The 23307-nt window shown below is 40.9% G+C and overlaps 1 long non-coding RNA gene across 1 annotated transcript in view; it reads right to left on the reverse strand.

Moving 5' to 3' along the window:
- The window catches only part of LOC311197318, a 57291-nt gene extending 34545 nt beyond the window's left edge, over positions 1–22746 (reverse strand). The window contains exon 1 of the long non-coding RNA XR_014617626.1: positions 22445–22746. This is a non-coding gene — a long non-coding RNA (uncharacterized lncRNA). The remainder of the gene's footprint in view (positions 1–22444) is intronic.
- Between the last annotated feature and the right edge of the window lie 561 nt (positions 22747–23307).

Consider the following 23307-nt stretch of genomic DNA (forward strand, 5'->3'; position numbering starts at 1 on the left):
CATATAGTATGTATATTACATGTACATATATTGCTATGTATATGAAAATGGATGTCTGAAAAGCTGTAAAAGAGGAATTTGAGTTACATGCAAGAACTGTCTCAAAGTAGGCCTCAGGAGAATAATTTTGTATGTTACATAAAACAACTGGAAGAAGTAATGAGAGTTCACCCAGTCCCAGATCTGATAGTGGTGAGGAAGAAAAAAGGGCGGGGGGGGGGGGAACACTAGATCTAAAATGAAGACAGTATGAATATATGATATTTCTAGTTTCATAGAATCTCAGAACATGAGGAGTTGGAAGGGACCTTGAAAGATCATCTATCAGGATCACCCAGACTAAATCACACAGGAACACATCCAGGCGGGTTTTGAATGTCTCCAGAGAAGAAGACTCAAGACCAGAGAAAGGGTGAACATACTGTGAAAATCACAGACAGAAATGGTGGTTTGAAGAGTAATAACAGAAAGCTGGTTCAGCAGTGACATTGCAATAGAACAAGAGCGAGGCTCCACTTCAAAGAAATGTTTAGTGAAGTATAAAGTGGGAGAAAAGAAAATGGAACTGGAAATGGGAACTTGAGGCTTGCTGTCATGCAAAGATTAAAAAAAAAAAAAAAAGAAAAGCTCAGACCATGTGATGCTACCTGAGAAAGCCTAATTATCCACTTCATTAGTATAGTTTTGCTAATGTAGTCTGAACATAGGTGAAATTTCTAAAGAAATGCAAGAAAGCAGATTTTTTCCAAATTTTTTCAACTTTTCTCTTTGTTTCCAATAGAGTAATACTGGATAAAAAGGAAATCTGAGACCACTGTCTGCAAATCATTTATTTGAAAAGATAGCTGAAGAGACAGCAAACAAAAATGGTAATTGAAAATATTGAAAGGTATCTGAAAATGTGAAGTGGCCCAGATTCTGTACCCCCGTTCTGTCCACTGGAGGTAGCACAAGGTAACCAAGATCCATTCCACTCCCAGGCTGAAAATTTGCCTGCTGTGGGGAAGTCACCGTCAACCTGACACTGTTCTAACCCTCTCCCACGCCAGCAGCTTTTGTCCTTCGTGCACATTTGGTGATGGGAGTGTAAGAACGTAATGCCTGCTCTCTACCAGTGTTCAGCTGCATTTAGTATCTTAGATGACATATGTACTAGAAAACAAAATGGGCTGCAGCTCAGTCAAGAGTTGGCAGCAAATTCTACCTCACGTTCACGGGCTAACCCATCCGCTCTCCTGGAGCAGGGTGGCCTTACTCATCCTGCCTACAAAGAACAATCCCTATCCTGTGCTATACCCCAAGTCTTGCTGTGTCTTACCTGAGTGCTCGTTGGCCAAAAGTGTACCAAAGAGCATGCCAACAGTTAAAGATATGGATTATCACAAGGTAGAGCTCAAACAGGTTCCTGGGCCCTACTTAGCTTGGCAGCGCAGATGTAACCTTGCAAACTACATCCATTTGGCAATAATGGCAACTGTAGTAGCCTACTCAAAAATTAAATCACAATGGCATGAAAACCCATAATCTGTAGGTATCTTTCAGACTACTGTTTCTTGAACAGAAATGTCAATTAATGTATAAATTTGGATATAATGTGTGATGTAATTAAGGAAAGAAAATATAGAAAATCTGAATAACTGTTAAATTAGGAAAACCAGAGGTGCATTATAGAAGGCAAAATAGTACATACCTGATGTGGAATGATTTTTAAATGGAAACTGGAAAGCCAGCTAGATGAGCAAATATGCCTTTCAAAATAAGGAAGGCTACAATAAAGAAGTAAGTATATGACTGACTAAGCAGTTTTAGTTCATTTTTAAAATGCAGTTTGGGTTCCACCTATGTGGACATCCTTGTAGGATAACAGCCTGAAGTATAATGCATTTGTTTACACTGTTTTATCCTGAGGGTTTTGAGAAGGGCCTGGTGCTGAAGTGGGCACACTTCAATATAGACTAATGACCTCATCGTGCACATGATGGGATAAGTGCTTTACTGAATATTTATACAAATTTCAAAAAGGGATATGCAAGAATATTTTGGGATTAACATAATCCCTGTATTACTTGGACGGTTTTCCAGTATGTGATGTAATTACTATTAGGTTCCAGATCGTATTTTTACCTAGTGACTTTACCAAGTATTTTCATGATCTTTTACAGGTTCTAGAAAACTATATGCAGGATGCACAAAAGGGGGAAATAAAATTACATTCATAGACTTTTTTGTGACCTGGGATTAACTGCTTAAATCTGAAGACAGAAAATAAAAAGGGAAGGGAAAATGTGGCAAGGCAGACAGTGTTTGAACTTAATACAGTAGCATTCTGTTGAATATTGTCTTTTAAGTTACTCCGAGTAAAAAGAGGAAATAAACTGCTCAAATTAAAACTATATGCAGGTTCTGAAAGGGAGTCAACTCCTCTGCTAAGCACTGAGGACATAAAGGACATAAATAGATTGGACAAAATGCTATATAGATCAAAGGAAAATGGCTAGAAGTTGAGGAGGAGGGTTGGGAGTAGGTGTTTGGAAACAATCTTAATAGGAAATTATTTTTAATGGAACACTGGGAAGCAAATAGACCATCATTAACAACTATTCAGCAATAAATTTGCCTATAGATTAAATATTTGGAGAAGCAGTCTTTCAGAAATGGATCTGACTGGATGTTCTGGCTTTACTGTGTTGCCATGAACCATACGTGCAACACATAGAATCATAGAATGGTTTGGGTTGGAAGGGACCCCAAGGATCATAGAGCTCCAACCCCCCTGCCACAGGCAGGCAACTATGTTGGGAAAAATAACTTCTGTGTAATGAGCGTATGTATGAATGTTATGTTGTACCTGTGATTTGCTTTGGCTTCAGAAGAGTTATATTCTTGCAAATAATAGAAATACATTCTTGCAAATAATAGAAACTGCACTTAAAAAGTGAGATAATATCAATGGAAAATATTAGTAAGTAGAATTAACACACACATCGAGAAAAACATAAAACAAAGCCTGTCACATATATTACATGCCTAGCTGAAAAAAGTGTTCATCCCTATAATGACCTTGTAATTTTGAAGTGCAAATGCATTATATAAAATTATAATCCCCTAATGATAATACGATCCCCTCAAGCATAGTGTTAGAAAATGACATGAAAAAAACGAGCACATTATTTGAAGTTGTCCACTTCTCTCTGAATACATTGCATATTCTAAACCTAATGGCTGAACTGCCAAGACTGGTAGTTCCTGTTCTGAGGAAAAAGTAATTTTAAGACTTTAATGAAAAGAGATTCTGAAAAATATTATGGCAGATAGTGCAGGTACGACTGTCTGGTAAGAGAAACATTCATAAACTGCTTCTCTCTTCATTGTGAATACATCCTATGCATTCTGCACCCATCACTCCTGCTTAAATAATCACTTGTTGGGGGTTTGCCTCTCTCTGTTGCCCAAGGAGACAGGGGAGCGTATTTTTTAGGATCTGCTGGAAGCTAAGCTGGGGTATGGCAAGAAGGAGATGACTACATAAGAATTTTGGCTGAAGGGTAGAGAAATTGTAGAAAGGCTTTTCTGGGGATGGGGAACGGGTGGCTTTGAGTTGGAGTGTAATGCTGCTGGGAGCCCTTAAGCCTATTTACTCATTTAGTATATTGAGAGCACACCTAGGTATCATGGGATTTGGATGCTTTGCAGATGGATAGATTAACTAGATTACAAAGAACAACTACTAAATTTCAGGAATTCATTATGAAAGTACCCTATGAATAAACTATATGAATATTAAAAAGCAAAACCAAACCATAGAAACCACTTCTTAGAAGAACTTTCATATGTGACTGTGGTATAGTTGCATAGTCTGTGCAAGTGAAGTAGAGCAAAGAAGCAGAAAATCTGGGCTAGATGTCATAAACCACTGCCCAGTTTTTCACTCTTTTTTCATTCTTTTCAAGGGAATAATTTCGAGATTCCTGGGATAAACTATCTCTGGTTAAAAAATGTAAAGAGACTAGATTCTCTAAAGGCAGGCATCTGGAAATAGAAGTGAAGACAGCCAGCCACTGCACCATTTGGAGCACTTCTTTGATCTGTTATTATTTTACATCCTTTGTTTTACTTTTCTTGATCCAGAATACTTCTGCTTTATTCATACAAAACTAATTGAAAATGATGCAGAAAGTGACATACTTTTACCACAAACTAATAGTTGTGTAATCATCAAAAAGTGACCTCATAGTATACTTCAACTAGCAACATCCTTTCCCCTCCATTTCAACAGACATTATCTATTTTGATATATAGATACAGACTTTGAGTCAAGTCTTCCTTCTATTATGCCTGATTCTCAAAGAAAACTAGATTTATGCCTACCTGTCCATTCATCTCTCTATCTGCTTATTTATTAAGAATATTATAATTCTTGCTTTAGCTGTTAAATGTAAAAATGAAAGTTATGGGATTACTAAGTGAAGGTATAAAAAAACCCCTGTTTCATTCAGTTCTTTGAAAGAAAAAAAAAAAAAACCAAAAAAAGCCAGTGAATTATTCCACATTCAAAGAAAATCAAGTGTCATTACTGATTTCCAAAACCATTACTGAAGAGATGGACAGAGGTATTTTGTTTCTGTGGGGTATCACATAATTCCAAATAAGGTTGGCATTACCTAATTTTACAGATGAAGCAAAACCATAGAACACTCATTGAAAATGGCCAGAATAAGAGTCAGTGAATAAAACTGTTGTATATCTCTGTTAAAATAAGGTCTGGCAAATTGAAATTATTTGATTTCCAGGTGAAGGTGAATCCATAGGAGAGCACATGAGTGAAAAGGTTTTTGGAAAACAAATTTTATAAGACACATTTCAAAATAGTTGTATTTGTTCAGTCTAGAGAAAAGAAGACTGGGGAAAATAATCTGACATCTGAAGATTATTGAGAAGATGGTAGTCATCTGTTGTCTTTTACACCCATTTGTGGAAGGACAAAAAAAAATGTTCATTTACAGTGAAGAAGAAAAGGCTACATATTTGAAAAATCCTTCAAGTACATGGACAGTCAAAGACTGGAACCAGGCTATCTGGTGATGCTGGAGCATCTTCCTCGGCAGCACTTTAGAACAGATTAGTTGAAACATTTCTGTCATCACAATGCTCTTACATACATCTTCTTTCATAATTCTTGGCTCCACTCAATAAATAATCTGGAATATTAACAAGTAATTTGAAAAATAAATTCAGAATGTGGAGATGAAATCAAATAGTCTGAACACATGATAAATCACCAAAATGCAGGTATCCTTTTTTGTCAGTAGATATATTATTTTATTTTGTATGCTTTTCTGTATTTTAATTTTCACTTGTTTTTATTTTAAAGCTCATATACATATAATTTCTGTTTACAGATCGTCGATAAGGATAAAGCATTTAACCTGTTCACACAAGCAGTACTATTACTCTGCTTACACTACTTGATCCCCTGGGCAGGAAGCTGGTTTCAGCATTGTCAATACCCTTTTTCCTTGGCTTCTAATTCTATCTAGCACATGCTGTTCAGGTATGTATAGCCTTGTAGATAGGGGGAAACACTCTGCATTCAAAACACATGTAGTTTATTTTAAGACACGTATAGATAAGGAGTTTATTACTTGACAACATATTTGAAAAAGTCTGATTCCTAAACAAAACCAGAACTTTGATGATGAATTTTACTATCTGTGGTTAACAGCCTATTTTTACTATGATAAGTAAAGCCTGTTAGTAATAAAATTGAAACCTAGTATCTATGCTGTGATAATAGAACCCTAAAGTGAAATTAGTTAGTGATATTAAAAAGTATCACTTGTATTTCTGCTCCAAACCTCAAGATACTTTATTTTCCTGTACTCAAAAATAATGTGAAAGAATATGTACGGTTCATGTTACCAACATTCATGGCCTTGATTATAATGTGAATCGTTTGTGTATATGCTTTTGTTAGAGCATAAAATATGTAACATAAGAGAGCGAGGATATTGAAGGAATGGAGATCGTTTGCCTCTTCAGAATACTAAGAGGATTCAGTCTATTCAGAACACTGGCTAGCATGTCTGTGCTTTCTAAGAGATTCAATCTGAGGGATGATGAGAAAACCATATATTACTGTGATAATCTGTTAGCTACTTAAGGACTTACGTGTTCTTATCAAACAATAATTAAAATCTTCAAATTAAAGTGTTTATCTTCCAGTGGTTTTTCTTGCATTGGGTCTGCAAGAGGAAAGGCTGTTAACGTTTGCAAATGGACATTTTATTGTACCTTCTTCCCTCAACTTGTGTTAGAAACGTTTCAATTATTAGAAGCAGCTGTATTAAAAATGTGAATACTGTACAGAGGATCGAGTGGCTTTTCAGTTAACCTCCCAGAGAGGAAGATCTAAGGAAGTGAAGTAGCACCCCTTCACTTTTGTAGCTCGCTGCATCTTGTTATTGTGACATAGAACCAAGGGTTTGCAGTATAACTTTTCTGTTTAAGACTGCACTTGAATCCTCTAGATTTATCTGGCTTTGTTTTATGTGTTTGGTTGGTTTTGGGTTTGTTTTTTCTTTTAAAGCAGGAGACACCTATTTAGAGAATTAACTTAGAAAGAGACCACCAAAGCCTTAAGACTTTTATTATACAAGCCAGTCTGTAGAAAGATTGTTGTCAGCTTGAATGGAATTATTCAAGAATATGAGTCATATACCACTGCACCTTTATATTAATACAGTTTATAAAAGAACAGGATAGGTCAGAGAAGCTTTTGGAGGAACATGTCTAGCAAATTCAGACTGTTTAACCCACACTTTTTTACAAGGATAGGAAAGCTCAATTCCTGGATTGAAGTGAAACACTGCTTTAAAAAGGCCTCTGAAACCTGGGTGACTCGACTTCTCATGAAAGTCAAAGAAATAATTTATGATCCAAGACGTTTCATGAAGAGACAGTTCTAAATTGTGAGATGCCCTAATGATTTGAACATACTGATAAACATGAAAAAACTGCTCAGGCTCCTTCTCCCTACAGTCAAAATCTAAGGTTGTCTGGTTTTACTTGTCAGAACTTGCTTTTCAACTTGTATATAAATGTAATAATTTTTGTAATTCAACATGCACATTTATATTTATAGTTTGGAGTTATAAAATGCAAACTATATTTTCAGCTTTTCCATTTCATATTTTATTGAACAGTTTAAAAATATTTTTTGCTGACTAAAGACAATATTTACTTAACCAGATGGGATATATTATGATGAGAAATTTAGTTTTCCTGCATATCTTCAGAGGCCCAGTGCAGCTACCACAGAAATCAAACCCCAACAAGGTGCCTTTGTCTATTTTGGATAGCGTGATACTCAGAAAAATACAGAGCTAATAATATAGAAGGATCTAAACCCCATTTTCAAGGGTGTCAGTGAATTTATCATTTAATAATTTTGAAAATATTCCTTACAGATTAAACAAGATGTTTTATATGGGAAGAATAATTAAAGGGCAGTTAGGAAGAAAAAAAAATGCAGTTTGATTAAGTGAGGTAAACAGCCATATACAGGAAAACTGGAATGATGTAATACTTATTTAAGTTGGCAGGAGAATGTATAACTGGAGGTCGAATTGGGAAAACATGGTGTGCAGTTATTCTGAGTTATTCTATTTTAGCAGATTTAATAATGTTTTAAAGTGGTGGTAATCCCCTTATTTAACATAACTGCAATTGGACTGGACACAGTAGTAGAAATGGTACTTCAGAAGGACAAACCTATGGTTAGAAGTTGGAAGGTATAAGTGTTAGCATTTGAGAGTGTGGAAGTTTTTTAGCCAGTTTTGAGAAATAAATAAGAAAAGGGCAGAATTTAGAAAGTGTTTTCTCTGGAGTACTAGAAAGTGTATTTGCATGTAGTTTGGGGCTCTCCAGACTAATATCATGATGTGCAGTAACAGTATAAAGAGATGGTTGCTTTCTTAATGCATTTTGTGTGTGCATTCATTTGTATAGCCCAAATTTCCATATAAGTTGGCCAAAGCACAGAGAATTATTTTAATGTCCCAATTTTTATAAAGAGCAAGAATAACTCATCTGGGATGTTTTTGGCTGCTTCTTTGAGTGGTTGTGGAGATGGATTTCATTGCTAGTGTGTATTTGCTCCACGAGTGCAAGGACAAATTATTTGGACGAGCAGAGTCCGTTAGATGGTATCAGCAGACTACTGCTTGAAGCACCCTCATGTAAACTGTCCTCAGGGCATTAAATAGCGACATAAATACAAACATTCATGATTTCATTATTTCCACCACACCACAAAGATGGAAATATTGCAGTGTATGTTCTGTGTGATCCATTTAATTTTGTATCATAGAATCATAGAATCGTAGAATGCATTAGGCTGAAAGGAACCTTTAAAGATCATCCAGTCCAACCACCCCTGCTGTAAGCAGGGACATCTTCACTAGATCAGGTCACTCAGAGGCCTGACCTTGAATATCTCCAGGGATGGGGCCTCCACTACCCCTCTGGGCAATATGTAATATTATAATGAATTTCATGCAGTAAATAAAGTCTCCTTGTGACCACTAGCAAAATACAGTTTGAGTCAACATACATGGATAAAGAAGCCATAAGTTACTTGGGTTTAAGATTTTCCCTAATGTGATTCTTCAGAGATCAAGATGTTCCGTAGTAACATTTCCTTTTTCCGAGAGGAAGCATACAGCAGGGGAGGAAGAAGACTTTCCTTGAACAGACATCACTTTACTTCTAAATTCCACAAGTAAACCTATAGTTATGATTTAAGACTCTTACTCAGTGTCCTAAAAGCTGTGATTCTGAGGTTTTGGGATGTACTTGTTACAAGGGTCTTGGCAGGGAAGTCAGATGGAGGCGAGGAGCATGATTCCTAGCACAAGTTGCTGCCCATGCACATAATGAGGGATAAAAGATTTATCAGCAATATGGCATGTCTTTGATTCATGTATTTTAAAGTCTAGGGCCTGAAAAGACCTATTTTACTACTTGCATGCTCCCTGCAGGGACCTTGATAGTGACTGGCTTTGTGTTGAGTGCCCTATGTATTTATAGCCCCAATAGTAGCGATTGTTTTTGTATTTTCAGTGCTGTGTTGTACATAGTGCTGAGTGACTTGCTGGTCTCGTGGCTCTTCTCTCTCTCATTCTCTAACAAGCTATCTGGCTTATTAGAAACAGTAAACACCAGAAATAGATTCCCTTCTATGACGGATTGCCAAAGCAAATGCACCATTACGAATCAGTGACAGAGCCTTCTGTATCTACAACTCTGCAGAAAGGGTGAGGGGGCTAGCAGTTCAGTGTCAACTATCAGTGCCTCAGCACTTTCATTTGCTATTTCAAATTTAGACTGGAGTAGTATCCGTAATCTCCTAACCAATCACTAATCCTCAGGGATTTTGAACTGCCAGCCTGCAAGATGTCTATTTTTACATAGGGGTCCACGCAGCAGAGAAAAGACACTGGATGCCTCATAGGAACCCTGAACCACTACATCACACAGGCTTTGTCCTGAACCAAGTAGGAATTTTCTGTTGGGTTTGCATTTCCCCTGCCTCCTCCCAGGAAAAGTAGCCATCATCGCAGCCTGTCTCAGAAGATAAAGGACTGTAGTGCAGTACCACAACAGATGATCGATTCAGTTCACACGGGTCTAAAACTATATGATCAATGGTTCTCAGACTTACAAAACCAGCAACATTGATTTGAAACACTTGGTTATGGTTTTGCTATTATACATCATATTATCAAGAGCTTTTTACTTCCCAGAGGAGAGATCCTAGACAGTAACAGGTCAATTAAATCAGCTTCTAGGTCATCTTTTAAGATCAGTGAAAACATCTCAACATTTATAGTCTCTCGCAAAACATTCTGTACTTTATCTACATTATACTCAAAGTTGACTGAAACCACAGCCTTGCAACTACCTGGTACATTAAACTCTGAGCCAATGATACTCAGCACAGTGTTGTCTTTGTACCTTAGTGGACGTAGGGTCTTGGTGACAGATAGGTCTATTCAGAAATAGGGATTTGCTCACACTCAGAATCTCTGTGGTGCTCAGGGGGTGCTTTGTCTCCATATAAATATCCCAAAGTTGGGACCCTCTGCCTTGAACACAAAGTAACATTTGAGTTTATTTTTCAGGCACTTCCCAAGCAAGTGTTGATAGTCAATGTGATAATTAATTATATGTTTTGTCAACAAGCCCATGAAGGGCAAGACCATCTTCAGGGAACTTTTATATGACATACAGCTCTGAATGAAGTGAGTGAAAACCAGGCAACATTTGGGGTTAGGGTTGGTAACCTCAGAGGCTCTGAGCCTTCCTGAACTTCAGCATATCTAACCACCATGGCAGGGAGTCAACAGCAATGACCTGTCTTCTGGAGTTACATTTTTCAAACTGGGACTTGGTCACAACAGACACAAATAGATGTCCCTTTCTAACTAGAGGACTGCTGAGAGCTCCTGAAAAAAATGTGTTTTGTTTGCTTGTTTAATAACACGGGTTTGTAAGCTTTTTCTTTTCTTTTTTTTCACCTTTATTTGTGTCTTGTGAAACTTTCAGTACAGTCCCTTTACCTGCTTAACCAAACATACTCTTCTGAAATAATAATCGCAACCTGCAGCCAAACCCTGTATGATTGTAGCTGATAGACTGGGCGTTGCCTAGGTGAAATCTGCTGACAGAAACTGTTTTGCAACAGTGCAGGTCATTTTGTGTCAAATGGAGCCACTTTGACTAGCCTTACTCACAAACCTAAATGAAAAGACTTTCTGTTTGAGTGTCCTAGCATCATCAGTCTCCCTTAACCTCCTCTACTTCAGTAGTACAGGACCGTTTAATAGCTGTGACACTAACTGGAGTTCACATTTTTCTGCAATAGCTGCTGATCTTTTTCTGTGCAGGGATACAATGGAACTTATCTTGTAGTAAGATTTCTGAAAGGCCTTTGTTTATATTTTTACCTAAGTATGAAGACCTGTCTTACCTATCCATAGACTTTTTTACTTGTAGAAATTGGGCTTTCCTGCCTGCTTGAGAGAGATTCCTGTGCCTTCTGAAACCCATAGTGGGGAAAACGGGAGTATACTGCATGAATCTCCCACTGAATTAATAGGAAATTCTCACAAGCTTCTGCTGTTTTAAGTGTGATGTTAACTGCGCCTGCTTAAGGTCTACTGCCAAACTCTAGGAACAATACCCTCATCTTTTAGAGGAAGCTTGAACTACATTATCTTCAGTTTTCTCCTTCACTTTTCAGATAAAGTTTACAATGATTCCTTAAGCTTTAGTTCTTAGCAAGTAATTTTCTTAGAATAGGTCTGATTTCTGTGGATTGGCAAATTTTCTTCTCTTCATTTCCACTCCCTACTATTCTTTTAGATTCTGCTTGCAGAAAGACCAGCAGGGTTTTAAGAGCACAATATGCATGACTGCATCTTTTCCTCTAATGCATCTTCCCTAACAGTGGGAAAGAATGGCTCTCTCAGAATGTGCTCATCTAAGCTTCCAGTTCCCCAGGATCTTGGAAGGACTTCTGTGCAATAGCAGCTTCAGCATCTGCCACAGATAGCAGGCAAACTGGTGGTTGATTGGCAGAGCTATGAAGAAATAGATTTCCAGCACAGGAGCAAAGGAGTCTTCTTCAGAGACTTTAATTACAGCACCCCTCTTATGCTCCTTCAAAACAGCAATAAATGTTTTAAAATCACATGTGAAAAGGATGGACAGCCATCAACTTTTCACCTTCTTGAGCAATAAAAAGAATGAGTGTGCTCATTTTTTTTTAAGGCAACTTCAAAGCAAGTTAAACAATAAATTATATTGGTTTATACATCCATGGGTAGTATACTCATGACATTCTTTGCATGGACAGTAGGAATGAAATAAATTCACATGGATCTAAGGAGAGACTGCACAAGACCTTGGAAAAGAGATCTAGCAAAGGTCACTGACTAGACAAACCACATCAGGCTCAGGAAACCTCCCAAGCTAAAACCAAGTTGGATGCCCGAAGCTGTGGGCAGTATCAAATGTGCTTGTCCTCGTCCTGCTGTTCTCTGGAAGAGTACTTGGGAAAGGATTGGCTTATGTCTGGGCCAAGAGCATGCCCGGCCTGAACCAGCTTGACCTCTCTCATATTCTTATAATACAGGTTATTTAGGAATCTTGGCCTACTCACAGTCTTTGCAAAAATGAAACAAAATACTTTCAGGACTTTCCCCTCTTTCAATTTGACCAACTAGAACCAACCTTAGTCAGTCGCCTTCCCTTTTACTGCACTGTCAGGTTTGCTAACTGTGTAGTCTGTGGTATTTCAAAGATTTTATGGCAAATGTAAATGAAATGCCTCTACCTCATCTCTTTTTCCTCACTCAATCATTTCCTTACCTAAACCAAACTTTCTTCATCTTTATACCTTTAGAACTTTTTGCTACCATTGTAATTTTGCATAGTTACTTCTTGTTCTTTATGCTGGCCTTCAGAACTTCTCCACTGCAAAGAGGAAATCTCACCAAAGACAAGAGCAAGAAAAAAAAAGTAGACAATCCATGGGCTAGTGTTGTTTCTACCCCAGTAAGTTGTGATGAGCAATTTTATTCTAATCCTTGCTAAGTGAACAAAATGAGTCCACAAATCTGTAATGCCAAATCCGTAATTCATGTTCCATAATTCAGCAAGCCAGGATCACAACCTCTGGCTTTCTCAGAAATAACTTTCCTTCTCTTCCTTTCAACTTGGGGAGCTGTCCTGAGAGTAGGTTTATCCTCCTAAGTCACTTAGCAAGGAGAAGGAAATTCAATGGGAAGTCTCTATATTTAGCAGAGATTAAGGTGGTCGATGCTTATGTTCAGTTCTCTGGTTAGCTTAAAGTCCTTCCAGTGTTCAGTGGTGAACACAGCTAGAGCTTGAGGAGGAGGGGAATAGGAAGGGATGGAGAAACAAGTGAGGATCTAGACTCCTTCATAGCATCCTTTTACCCTTTACCTCCTGGTGCTGCATCTGAACAGCCAGCGCTAAACGGGGAAAAAAAGGGGAAAAAAAGCCTCTTCTGTTTGGTTTTTTACTTTTAACACCTCAGGTGTTGAGCAAATGAAGGCAAACCTCTGTGCCAGGGCTCTGTCTCTTTAACTTTGTATGTACACCAGCAGGCACAGTAGGAGCCCATTCTGTTTTGATAGAGCATAAATGGCTGATAAATCAGAAAGGAAGGAATTCACATTTTCTATTACTTGTGTGGCCTCCTGGAGCGATTAATATAAGTTTAATGAGTTCTGTATGTACGCTTTATTTAAATTAAATGTTTCTTTTTTAACAAGACCACTTAAAATTAAGTATGGAAGTAGGGCAGCCCATATTAAGGTTAAGTTTACTATAGTATTTTAAAATAACACAATAAAAATTCTACGCAACACATTTTTTAATGCCAAAGTTTTAGAGAAAGTGAAAGCTCTGAAGGGCTGGAAGTCGCTGGTGGAACACGTGGAGCTACAACCTACAGAATGCTGAACCTGCTTCCGATAGCTTTTTTCCTTTTAGTGTACTCATCCACTTGATATTAATGACTGGTGCATTCAAAATTGAAAGATCCACTGGGGAATGAAAAAATTTTTGGTCAGGTCCATGTAAGGGGATGAGATGTACTAGTTCTATGCCTTGAAGGTCACGCTGACCAGAAGCAATCACTTAAGTTTACCAACTAACAGTGATTAGTCCTTGTTGAATAAAGTGGTTTTCGGTGCAATATGTTCTGATAATCCTTTTCCTTGCATGTTAGGTACATATATCGCTGTTTAATTTAACTGATTAAAATTTAAGTGCTCTTTGGCTACATTTTAATTGAATTACGTCTACACACCGTTTATAAATTGTGACTGGAAGATTGAATCATGTAGTAAAGAAAAGCCATTCAATTTTCTATCATGAAATGTAAAAATTAAGGATCAGAGGTTAGCTACAGAGATGATTCAATAAAAAATGTTCAGACATGGAGTAACAGTCTGGATAGCAAAAAGAGTAATATTTTTTGTAAAATTATGATTATAAAATAATCATATATAATGTTGTAATTATAAAATAAAGAGGGAATTTTTAGTTGAATAAGGGCCTTTAAATTAAAAAAAGGGGGGGGGACGCAAAATGTAAACTCCTACAGGCTGTGTAAGACAAGGTCTTTCTCTTTTTCTGTTTTAAAAGGCAGTTAGAAGTGATAATTTAACCCAGAGACACAAACAAATCCACCCAGTCTGCTGATAACATGCACTTGTAGTTCTGGGTCCTAAACAAACACAATATGGGCCTTGCAAGTGCTTTAGAAAGCCCTGGTTAATAATCGGTTGTCCAGGAGTCCCCTCTGACCTGCGCGGGCCCTCCTCCGTCTTGGAACAAAACCCCAGCAGCTGTTGCTTATAGAAGGCACGGTGGAGCAGTAATACACCCCTCGCCTCTGCCTCTGCCTCCCTCTGCTTTCCCGCCCTGTGTTGCGAGAGGAACCTGCGCCTGCGACTTACCTTCAGGGCAAGAGAGCGCCAGCCGGGCAGCTGGCTTACTGAGACCTGCCTCAGAGTAAGGTAGGAGGAGGTGACCCAGGGTTAGACGACCCTGACTATCAAGTGTGTTGCCTTGACAAATAGTAATTGCTTGACAATTGCTCTAGGATTGGAAAACATACGTTATCGTGTGCTCGTGCTGTATTCACTGATAGAGATTGTTTTCATTACACATACTGGATATTTCTAACTCCACTGAACCTACTGATGTGTGAAAACATAGATAAGTCCAAACAAGAGGCCTCAAACTTAGAAGTTTCTCCTTTGAGTTATTACCCTGGCTAGCAGATGTCTGTCTTTAACTCGAGAATCAGTTCCTGTGCAGCATCTACAGTGGTCTTTGAAATGACTTTTTTTTTTTTAATGGTGTCTTTGTTAGAGCTGGAGAAGTTTCAGTGAAATATCGGAGTTTTGTTCACGGTGAATGCTACTCTATTAATTATCCCCTTGTATAGGTTTTGGCATTAAGGCAGTTGGACACATTAAAGAGCAGTCCAGGCTCACAACTTGGTATTTAAGACAAATGCAGAAGTTCAGCATTGATTATAAATTGTATACACTGTAAGAACTTAATTTTTTTTGTCTGTAGTGTAACAGGACTTCCTTTTCAACAGTCTGCAGTTATTATTTCTTCCCCTTGCAGCAAAAGTTTTAGTGATAATACAAACATGAGCCTCTTGCAGTTGAAGAAGATTTTACTTTCTTTGAAATGAAGGATTCCTTTTCCTGAAAAGCTGACCAATCTCTCCCTGAAATAATCTCTATATGTTTTTATTTACACTTTCATACTCATCTGCTTAAGTATCGAGAAATTTCTCAGTGCACGAAAGGCTGTAGAGAGACATGAAAGCTGGTAGGAATAGTTTGGAGGGTTTTTGGGGGTAGAGATTGCTACAATTAAAAAAAAAAGCAGGCAGCATGCGATGTATAGCACTGATACCGGCTCGAGTGCTGAGAGAAGTGTGTGCTTGCTGTATTAAAAAAAGGCGTCAGGAGTCTGTCAGGGGTCAGTACATGGTCACTCATGACCTCAGGGGCTCAGAGAAGTAGAATTCTTGTGACATGATTTGCAAGAGAATGTGTGGGCTTTGATTCATTCATTTGCACAGCATCAGAGAGTAAATAGGATACAGCTTGCTTATTTGATGAAGACTTCAGTCATCCACCCCAGCATCTTCCATGAAAACTAATCTTTCCCTCCATTTCCACGTGCCTTTGCATATTTCCAGTGGGCCGTCCTTCTAGAATGATGGATTTTACACATGAGAAAAGGGCAGTGTAATACTACTTGTAAATTTGTTGTCATATGACACAACCTGACATAATTTTGACTCTGACATTATTTTGACTCTTGCTTTAAAATGAAAAGTCTGCTGGTCTGTATGTCAAATATTAGTCTGTTATTAACAGCTACAATAGTTATCTGTAGATTTAACATACAGCTTTATTTTTTTAATCTATAGATCTCAAGCTTTTCTCATTGTTTTTTTTAAGCCTGGAATGAGATTTTGTTCTTTTCAAAACTCACAGAGCTCAGGTGGAAGTGGCTGAGCTAAGATTAAATGGCACTTACACCTCCTCACTGTTGGATTAGCCTTTTGATATTCAGCAGGCACTGCTAACTAGGCACCTTGCCTCTGGAACTATCAGTTTTGTATTTTGAAAAGACATAGGTAAACAAAATGTTACTGAACACTTCTTTCAGATCTCAGGTTATTTTTGAGTTTTTGCATTAGTATATGTAGCCTCAGGTCCTCCTTTAAGCATTATTTTGTCTTGGATTCAGGTTGGACAGTTTTAATTATTGCTTTTAAAATCAAAAAGCTGTGGGTGAAATTCTGAGTCGGGGATAGGACTGCTGTCCTCATTTAACCTTAAACCTTTGCCAGAATACCCTCCATCTTCCACCTTGATACAGATTTAATATCAGCTCTGTGATTTAACTTGAAATGTCTGTAGGAACTGTATGGTGGGATGAAAGAGGTAGTGATTATATTCTTTCATGTGTTAATCTGGTTTATTTAAGTGTGTTCAGGAAACCATGCTGAGTTGCTTAATTTCTCTTTTCATTTATTTTCAGGTCTACTTTACCTGTAGTGCTGAGCAGTCCTGACGGTTTGGTTTTTATGACTCGTGTCAAGCTTGAAGCTTCTGAAACCACGTGTCAAAGGTAAGTTAGTTCTGTGATGCTCTTATTTGTAGAGGTTCCTAAAAATACCATATGTTTACAGGGGGAGTTCTCATCACTTAATTAAAGGCTCATCTCTGTTGATAAGGCAGAGTCCTGAGTAAAGGATGTTGTGAAGCAGCACATGTTCCTGCAGGGACCTCTCAGAGAGTTTTTTCTCCCAGCGCTCTCCAGTACTTTGAGGAAGTGTGTGTACTGCACCAGCTTTTAAAATAGAGAAACCTGATCCTTTCTTCACAGCTCAAAGGGTGGGAGTGGGAGCAAAGGTGAAAGAATAGTAGCCCAGATCCTCCTTCCCATTTTGGGTCTGGTTTTCTCTGTTGAGTGAAGACAGCATTAAATGTGCACGGCCACTATGAGAACAGATCCTTTGCTCTCACCCTTCACAGTTCTTGTGACATAGGCCAGGTTTAAGCTAGTCCGTGTTTGGAGAAACTAAGTATGCTTGCAGGGTTACAGTGAGCTTCCCCCTCATTTTCATTTTCCCTCACTGGTATGTAAATCATTGCTTGTAAGAGATAAAAATCTGTAGGAGTTATGAAACTGAAGTGATTGCACTAACATGGAGCTCTTTCTAGTTAGGCTGTAGTGTTCATCGCACTGTTTAATGTTGTAAAACTAACATTAAATAAACACCAAATCAAAAAAAAGGCTACCTAATATTTCTCCAGCCAACTAAAAGTAAAATTGATGAACTGAAATAAATTGTTAAACAAATTTTTACAAACAAGGATAGACAATGTGCAAGTCAGGAATTTGGTTTGTTGGAGTTTCACTTCTGGGTAAGGATTTAGAAGTTACCCAGATACAGTAGTTCATAGATTTAACTTGGAAAGACTACCAAATTAATGTTTAGACAGTTAGTGTTGCCTAGTTTTCAGCATTTTTTATTTCTTTGTGCAATCTAAAGGGTGCAATTCTCATCTGATGAACCACTACTGGTTTCCTTATTTCCATTCAGCTTTTACAAAGGATGTATTTGAGGCTGGAGTCTGTGCTGTGAGCACTTTTTTAGTCTGTGCTCGTTGTATCTTGTGTGTACATCATGTACATATTTTCAAGTAATGCCCTGATGAGCTAATACCATATATACATATATAGTACTGAAAATGTTAACTGTGCAGGTAGAAAATATTCCTGAAAACTACTACAGTACTATGTGCTAAAAAAAAAAAACCCAAAAAGTTACTTTTTATGAAACATTAATGCCAAACTTGAAAACCGTTCTGTTTGTTACCCACCATGAATATAGCTAGAGCATAAGGCTGAGAGTCCAGAAGTGGGATCAAGAGAAGGAACTGGGAAAAACAATACTCCTCATTTGCAGGTACTAGAAAGGAAACCTGCATAAAGATTTCTCCAAGAAGGCTATCGGCCTTCAGTTAGAAGGGTCATGCCATCACTGTCTAGCTGCTGGAAGGAAAAGAGAGTTTTCTTTTCTTTCCCACTTTCCATAAAACACCAGTTACTATAAAAGGATAGCTAGAGCTGTGTGCTGCTTTCTTCCCCAGCCTCAGGCTCCATTTTTCAGAACTTTTTTCACCCTGTCTCTTACCCACGGTGAACACCTCCTGCGCTTTCCTGCCGTTAATAGTTTTGTCATATGAGTGGAACAATATAAAACGGACATTGCAGATAACTTAAGAGCTGGGTGCAGGCTTCTAAAAAAGCAGTAACTGGACTTGCAGTGCTGTTAGTTATGCATGGCTGCTGCTTGTTAAAGTGCTACTGTGCAAAAGCTGAAACACTGGAACTGCCTGCTTGCAGAACCAGGAAGACTGTGCTGCCTTTATCAGTCAGATTTCCAGCCCTAAGTTAGTAACACCCCCTTACAACTGAAAAGATAGAAGTGTTTGAAGGTTTAAACAAAAGCTGTAGAAATTCATAGCGTAAGGCCATCAGAGGAAAGTGTTTGTGTTCAGTGTCATTAGGAATTCTGAGGCTGCAGTTTTCCAGAAAAGAACTGGGTGGGGAAAGTACAACATCATATTTAAAAAATAAAAAGTATCAGGCGCCAAATGGTACAGTGAGAACGGTCACAGATACAGCACTACAGCAGAAGCTGACTGATCGTCTTTTTCAGGAGTGAAATGGGAAAGGAATAGTCATGTGCTAAATTACTCATTTATGTAATTCAGGTAATCAAAAGAAAAGCAGGCCTAGATAAATTTGTAGCAAACAAAATATTTTTGTAAGACAAAACAAAACCAAAATCTTGATTTTGCAAACCTAAAAAGCCTCTGTATTGTAACATAAATTAAGTAACAACTACATATAGTGTATACATCCAAATACAGGTTTCAACCTCCCAGTGAATTAATACATTTCCCCTTTTATTTTTACTGTAGTTACCCAACTCTAGTCTCCAACTCTGCTTATTGCTAGTTAAACCAGAAGGAGCTATTAACATGAGGAGATATGTATGTGTGTGTGCATATCTAATGTATATATATACACATATATTTGTATATATGTACCCCTTTCCTAATTGGATTAATTTAGGGCATGTGGAGTAATATAGAGAAACTGTTCCAGTTTATCTGCTGAAGACTAATACATTTACATGTGGAATATTGAATTAACAGTTGTTTATCACCTCCTGGAGTGTGACAGATCTGCAGAAGGACTAACACTAATCCCAAGGCCAAAATTTGAGAGCAGAGTGGGTTTGAGCTACACAGAAACTTAGCTCACAGTGATGGGAGCTGGCTCCAGTTTCACTGCCTCGGTCTATAAACCGCATCCCTACCCAAGCTGCTTTTCCAATCCACCTAATACATCTACCCACCTTTTGTTTTCAGAAAACAGACAGTGTTGAGGTTTGCTTTATTGGCTTTATACTGTCACCACTTTTGATTTCTTTCTGTGACAAGCTCCAGATCTGCAGAAGCAGCCTGGCAGCAGCACTCCAGCTCCAAGTGCAGCAAAACCAGAGAGCCCTCCAGGAGCCTGTTTCAGCTCTTAGTCACTGGCCAACCCGTTGCTTGTAGACATTAGCATGCTTAAGTTGACATTGATCCCTCAAGGGACTAGCTACCAGCTAAACAAAACTGGAGCACAGGGCTAGCCAAGCATAGATTCTCTGTGACCCTGTGTCAGGACCTGTGATCCTGTTGTAAAAGCCAGCTATGTTACCTCCTTGCCCTCTGAGACTCCCAGGGAATCCCCGAGTGAAGGAGGGGGACAGTTATTCACATCTCTTTCATGTCTCTGTCCCAATCTTTTTTGTTGTGGAAGATTGTTGGGGTTGGGGTGGGGGTTTTTTTGGTGAAAACAGGAGATGATGGAATACTTTAAAAAGGCATATCTGTTCCCTTACTTATATAAGTAAGTGCTTACTATAACAAAACAAGAATAATTTGCCCCATTAATTATAGATAGTGGAAAAAGTGTAAGTATCTACGTGGTTAAAGTGAGTGTTCTGTCGCTGATGGTATCGCAACTGCTGTATACAGCCTGGAAAGGCAGGCACATTTGAATTTTACTAGGTCAGAATATTCAGAAGCCGTGAGATCTATACAGTCTGTTCAATATACTGAGGGTAGAAATGCTCCTTTGCTTGTGCAGAGGAAATAGAGCAAAGATACACCACGGCAGAGAAAGCCAGCAGGACAAAGGAGATACTATTGACTCATTCCAGACTGCCGACTTAGCAGCTCAACTTTGTTTCCTTTTAACTTTTGTAACAGTAGGAGCTCAAAGCTTCTCAGTCTATTTTCTGCACAAATAGAAACACCCTGACTTCAAAAAGTAATACACTTTGAAGAAACCCAAACCATTAACACATTAAAAACTGTGTGTACTACCAAACAGTGCTTCACGGGTACTTGAGTTTTGTAGTGAGTAAATGCTGATGTTGTAGTAATAATTTTACACTGCCGCATTCTGGCAAACAGTTCTTGACAAGTATCAGTTTGTAAAGCCCTTTTTTTGTTGTTTTTAGTGTCGCACGGATTTATTGACTTTGCAGTGGGTAAGTAAGCACTACTTCAATATTTTCACAGACTGAGTAAACCCCCAACACGCGTTTTCGCCCTCCCCAGTAGCATATCACAACAAGTTCCTAACCCAGGAACACTGCACTCCTAACCCTGGGAAAAACACACCCTGTGTGAAATTTAGGTTTTGTCCTCGGTGCTTAAATTTTAAAACCCAAAAATTAAAAAAAAAAAAAAAAAAACCAACAAAAAATTAGGTTTTAATGTCCAGTCTGGACAAGGCCACTGCTATGACAGCTCCTACGCTCCTGCCTTCCCCGTGCCAAAGCCCGGCAGGAGACCGGCCCCTCGCGTCCCACCTTGCTCCCCAGGGGGATGCGCAAGGCTGGAGACAGCGTTTTAACTCCGCGGGCGTCCCACGCTTGACAAATACACCTCGCCCCTCGCACGAGAAATCGCTTCTCCGACGTGTAGTCTGCGCTTAAAACGTCATAAGACGTCATGAATTCACATTAATCGGCACCACGCAAACCACCCCAATACCGGAGCGTCTAAGTTGGATTTAAGTTTGGAAGTATTTCGTGTTGGGCTCGCCACCCCCCTTCCCGCGGAACGCGCGCGGCGGGGTGGGGGGATGGGGAGGGGAGGGGAGGGTGGGGGGAAGGCGGGCTGGGCACCCGTGTTCTGCTTTGGCGTCGGGGGCCGCGCCCCCCCCCCGTTGGCGCGGCGGGCTGTCACTCAGGCGACGTCACAATACGCCTGTGTGAGCGCTGTAAACACTCGGGCGGGCGTGTGTGTGTGTGTGTGAGTGACGCGGGGGCGCGCCTTCCCCCCCCCTCCCCCCCCCCCGAGCGGGCCTGCGCCCGAGCCGGGGGGGCGGAGATGGGGGGGGGGAGGCGCGCCCCCGCTTGTTTCCCTGCGCGCATGGTAGCGGCACGAAAGGTAGCATCACTGGAGCAGGGGATGATGTAATTCTCCCTCCGGCCAGTAACTGCCTGCGCTTGCACCGATCCGACTGGCAAAGGCGGCGGGGAGTTGGGGGGGGGGGGGGGCTGGTGGTGTTGGTGCGTTACGCGTGATCGTATCAGCATCTCCTGACCGTGCACGCGCACCCCCCCCCCCCCCCCCCGACTTGAAACCCAGCTCCGCTCATCCCCCCCCACCTCGGTGCGCGGAGGAGGGAGGGAAGGGGTTGGCTGGGAGGGGGGGTGTGGGGTGGGGGGAGCGGAGAAGGGGGGAGCCCCGCGTCGTGTGTGCAGGGTAAACACGCCGGTGAGCGCCGCGCCGAGCGGTAAACAAGTCTAAGGTGCCCTCGGCTGCACGGCAACTTGCTGCGGGCGGGGTGTCCCCCCTCCCCGCGCACACACACACGCACATACACACTTCCCTCTAACAAAAGCCCGTTTAATATCAGCGTCAGCTTTTGTTCGGCGGGCAGCGGCAACCGTCCCCTCTTCCCGATCACCTTATTTCACCGGCCGTCGCCTTCCACCCCCCCTTTACCCCCCGCCGCCAAATCCGTCCCCCTTGCGCGCATCCCCACTCACTCCGTGGCGCTGCAGCCCCCCTCCCCAGTTCACTGAGCGCCTCCAAACCCCCCGCCCCCCATTCCCGGAGCGCCTGGTCCCTCCTGCCCGCGCTCTGGGGCAGCAGGCAGGTAGGCGAGCAGGCAGCCCCCACCTCCCCTTCCCTCCCCGTTGAAAAGGTAGTAGCTAAATGGCACTTACTGTCAGACGAGGAGGGGGGAGAAGCCCTTCTCTCGGTGCAAAAGCAAAATAGCCACTCGCAGGACGTTGCCAGCAATGGGAAAAAAAAAATAGAAATAATCTTCCAGTAGCGGGGGGATGGGGAGGGGGGGGGAGAGGGAGGAGGATTCGCCTTTTAACCGGAGAAAAATAAAATAAAAAAATAACCAGCCCTCCCCCCCCGGTTGCCTTTTTTGTGCAGTTTCAGCAAAGCTGCGAGGAAGTTGGTCCTTTTGTTCCACTATTTATAGATTGCGTCAACATTGCGAAAAGGAGAAGGCGGAGCGGTGGCACTTACTCCTCGCCGGGGGTGGTTGGGGGTGGGGGGGGGGGGGGGGGTGGAAATATCGGGGTGGAGGAGCGGGGGTGTAGGGGGGGCGGACGGACGGACGGAGGGACGGACGACACGCACAAGCCCGGCGCGTACGAGCGACCTCAGCGCTCTTCCCCACACGCCGCCGCAGCCGGCCCCGAAGCACGGGGGCAACCGGGCGGTGCGGCGGCGGGGAGAACCGAGCTGCTTCCCCGCCCGGCTGCCGCCGCACAGCACCGCCCCGCGGGCGGCGAGGCGAGGCGCGCCGAACCGAGCGGCGGAGGCCCCGCCGCTCGGTTCGGCGCGCCTCGCCTCGCCTCGCCGGTACCTTCCACCTCCATTCCCCCCCCCCACCACCCGACCCCGGTGCGCCTCCGTCTCACGGTAGAACCTGTTGCGACCCCTCGATTGAGAGCTCCGAGGGCAGGTGCACGCACCGTCCCAGCCCCGCTTGCTTTCCGAGGTGTCCGAAGGGTTAATTCGGAGAGCCGAGGGGGAAAACGTTTAAAGACCCGGGGGTCGTGAAAGTTAG

The sequence above is a fragment of the Gallinula chloropus genome, assembly GCF_964237585.1.
Source record: "Gallinula chloropus genome assembly, chromosome: 1".
NCBI classification, from domain to species: Eukaryota; Metazoa; Chordata; class Aves; order Gruiformes; family Rallidae; genus Gallinula; species Gallinula chloropus.